Genomic DNA, 4,764 nt, shown 5'->3' on the forward strand with positions numbered 1-4,764 from the left:
TCGCTCGAGCTTTCAGTGCAATACTGACTTAAAAACATGCACTGTTGAATAAGAGGTCCCGCGTCCCGCTCTGACGCTCGCATTGTTATATTCTAGAGCGAGACGGCGATAATGGCATGCATACGGTCGTCTCGATGGACTTTTTTCCGATGATTTCTTTGAAAGATCCAAGGTTGGATCTATAGGATCTATAGATCGTTATAGTAAGCGTGAGTTATGCCCCCGAACAGTGATTCATTGATAGGGCTCCTTATTATGAAATTATGGGTTTGGTTTTGAGCATCGTTATACATATTTGTGAACGTCTTTTATCGATATTATCGCGGTATTTATTTAAATAAGTTTAATGTTAATGATACTTACGCTTAAGGTATTAAAAAGTTTAAAGAGGTAGAATATCTTATTGAATCTCTATAAAAATCAACCTTCCTATAAATATTAAGTAACAAATGACTCAAAATCGATTTTAATAAATATGTATATTATTTTTATATAATACAGAAACATACAAAACAAGCACGTGTGCACGTGACAGAATTCTAAACAATGGAGATCTAATAAATTCTGGTAGAGTTCTAGACAAGAGTCTGAAATTTATTGTACAATCTATAACTTTTTTTTACTTCCTTTTTTACTTTTTTTTTACTTATAACTTATTTAATAATTATTATTATTATATGGTTTTAAATACAACTTTCATTGAAACAACTACTTTGATTGTAGGTATTAATAGGCATGTCCTTTATAATACATATTATCAAGCATAGACATAATATATACCTAAAGACCAACAAAGAGTGCGAGAGAGAAGAAAATCCTTTATGGAATTATAACATGATGAAAAGAGAGAGGCAGTCTAATGAAAATTGTAACAACTTTTATTTGACAGGTCGTCAAAAGTCGTCAATCGTTTTTATGCCCTTTCGGTATTTGCAATTTATTATTTAATTCGTATGTTATTTTCAACAAATACTATTATATATAACAATAATAACTTGTGCTGTGAGTGATTGCAGTGTAAATCATAGGAATAATCCTGAAAAATATACATTTCACCCGTAATTAATCTTCATGTCCTAATTGCTACGATGTGTTTATTTTTGCTACATTCTGGTCTTTAGTTCTCTATTTCAAATAAAATATTGTGAATCCTCCCTTTTACTTTCATATTTTGCGTAACTAAAGGTACTATTGTTCCTATATTACACAAATTTTGAAGAAAAATTTTTCATCAAAATTTCTAACATATACGCTAGTGCTTGAATCAAATTTATCGATATGCTTATCGATATTTTACAATAACATAAATCTAAAATAAAAATCATTTACCTTTATATTTATCACCTTAAGCCCGGCCGCACATTATCCGAAATTTCTGATCAGAAAAATTCGGACGCCCGGCGCAACGCACTCTGTTCATACATTTTGTTGTAGACCCATCATACTAAAATAATTTCTGACGTGTCAAAATGTATGAGCGGGGCGGGGCGTCCGAATTTTAGTGATCACAAATTCGGATAATGTGCGGCCGGACTAAAAGGACATATTATCTTATTTTTACTAATAGTATATTATAATATAGCTAATATAATATAACTACTATAATATAGAGTGACTCTAAAACTAGAGGAAGGTTTATATTTATATATCATAATCATTTGTTTTACAGATTCCCTCAAGATCCTCTAATAAGAGGAAAATGGCTGAAATTAATTGGGCGTGTTGGTTGGAATCCCAAAAAAAATTCAACAATATGTAGCAAACATTTCATTGAAAATTTTTAAAGAAAAATTAGAATAAATACTATTTTGTTTAAAGGAGCTATCCCAACTTTATTTGTGCCAGTAAGTTTGACATACTGTTGCACTTATTACTGAAGCAATTATTAAAAATAAGCAATTATAAGCAATTAATGCTTTTTAGTTCATTTAAGATTATACTTATATGAACTAAAAAGTATTAAATAATCCTTATTCTGTACTCAATCTTCATTTCGTGAACGTTCTTGAACATTTTCTGGGACCATATGTTCCCATTTGAATATCAAGGAGTCACTTCGATTTCTCATTGTTTCCATCACCAGACCACCACTTTTGTGAACATGATACCTACTCGGAACAATACAATGTACAGCAAAAGAAAAAATTTGAAAATCGGTTCATAAACGGCGGAGTAATCGTTGAACATACATAAAAATATATCCACAGGCGAACGTCTAGACTCCTCCTGTTTGGAAGTCGGTTCAAAATAATTGTAATAAAATATTATGATATTTTATAATATGTATTTAATTTAAGAATAAAATATAATATACTATGTGTGTTGTTTACTTTCAACGTTTACTTTCAATGTAAGGGCTGATTTACCAGATAGATTTTACCTGAGTAATAAATAAGTAACTTTATAATTTGTTAAGTGTAAATTATTTACCCCTATAAGAACCTCATGTCATAACATATCCGACGATTGAAAAATCATTCCAAAAGAAAATGTGTATCTACTTTTCAATCGTCACCTTTTTTTGCCAATTAAAATTTATGATACCTAATTTGAAATACAAATCTATCAAAGTTGCATATTATTTATTTCTTATAGAAACTCAGGTAAAATAACTCGAACGGACTAAACTATCGATAGCAAAATACTATACTATCGATAGTAAAATATACATCACTAGCACACGCACACATTGACAGATCAAAAATGGTCACGCATTTTCGAGTTGTCAGGTGGTCTTTACGACAGTATATATTATGTCTATGTTATCAAGCTAGAGGCAGCATAAACACAACAAAAAGTTTTTTTCGTCATATTTTGACAACGTTTCTGTCAATTTTCTGATAAGACATGTTCAATATGTCGGATTTTTTTCGGAATATTTATTGAATACTAGCTGTCCTGGCAAACGTTGTTTTGCCTTATAAAGTATTTCGTCCATTTTATTTTATTGAAGTGACTAAATAAGTGGCACCATGGCAATGTATAACGCTATACCGTCGCACAAACAATGGTCGCCGTCAGCCTCGAGTTGTAATAATTTACTTTTATTTCTTCAACAAATGCACTTATCAATATAAAGAGTTGCCAGAGTAGCCGATTCTCAGACCTGCTGAATATGCACATAGGTTAAAATCAGTAAAGCCGTTTCGAAGGAGAACGGAATAAATGCAAATACTGCGTGAGAGGTGAGACATGTTCAATACTCGAGGACGTGATATTTGGCTATTATATTAGATGAAAAAATATATATAAAAAAATAATATCAATTGATCACTGAGTAAATGTAGCAAAGTTAAATAATTATTTACCCAACCCATGGACACCGCGCGGGAAGGGTAGCGGTGCGGTGTTTCTTTGGCGGCGCACGCAGCAGCATCGGCCGCATAGTATGCCTACTTGCCTAGTCGTGTAATTTACTTAGTGTCCATAATTCATTTATTTAAAGGGAAATTTGGACAAAAATTAAGTACCTAATTATATTACACAATTAAAATGAGAATCGAGTACAGAGTCATATTGTATAAATACATATAACGAATAAAGTATATGCTCGTATTAATTTAATATGTTTCTTATTCTTCGCCAATCAGAATCGCATGATCTAATTAAGGTGATCATTTTTCATCTCATTCGCACAATGAGTGTCAAAGCTGAAAGGAAGTGGGATTTTTTCATTAAAATTCCACCAAAATAAAGAAAAAGTTACCAAAACCCAATACTTGAGGTTTTTTTTACTATTTATTTTCCAAAATCTAATTATAACGATGAATCGGGAATTCGCAATAATGATTGATGGTTTAAGCGGGGGACACACTACTCCGAATGAACATTTTTATTCTAAAACAATAATCTTACCTTTAGCTCCGCAACTGCCAAATTTCGTAATTTTTTGTAAGTTTTATGCAGATTTTTTCAGGAAAATGTTTAAATTACATACAATTAGTATGACTGCAGCCCATTCAAACATTAATTTCTAAATGTACAAGTATTAATAAAAATAGAACAATATAGTTATTATATGAAATAAACTATACTTTCATTATGTTTATGTAGGACCTTTCTTAGCAGATGTTTAATAAAATGCTTGTTTTATTTTACTTTCGCTGTAAATTATGTATTCCACAAGCAAGATATCAGCTTACCGGTTTTACACATCTAGTAAAGGATACTAAATTGATTAATAAAAAGTTTATGATTTGTAGTATATTTAATACGAATATTAGGTGTTAATAATAATTATACAAATTAATGTTAAGCATATAACTATATTTTCTTTTATTATTGTTTTTAACGCGTTTCAACAACTCTGTGCCTACGCTATTCCGTTTTTATTGGAATAAAGATTTTATTTATTTATTTATTATTTTTCGTGTAAGCCCGGCTTAATATCCCAGGTGCGAAATCCATCATAACAGAAACGCTAATTTGGTAAGCCGTCCGGGGTGATCACCGGACCTCAAGTTTGGTGAAAAAAAAAAACAACCCCGCCGTGGTCGTTGACTCCGGGAATTATGATACATTCCACAATTAATAATCTAGGCGGGAGTTTTGACATGTTAATTTTGACAGCCCCTTCCGAGTCCTAATTTCATGGGTGTGTTTGGTTGTTATTGATGATTATGACGTAATATTTGTCCTAGCTTGTTGATTTTAATTTTTTTTTTGTTATGCGGACTCATCAGTAGACCCATCATGGATTTACACAAACGACTATAGACAAGTGTACCTATTAGCTATGTCCACACTTTCATCTTTTTTCGTCAT

Source organism: Aricia agestis, chromosome 5, assembly GCF_905147365.1.
Source record: "Aricia agestis chromosome 5, ilAriAges1.1, whole genome shotgun sequence".
Taxonomy (NCBI): Eukaryota; Metazoa; Arthropoda; class Insecta; order Lepidoptera; family Lycaenidae; genus Aricia; species Aricia agestis.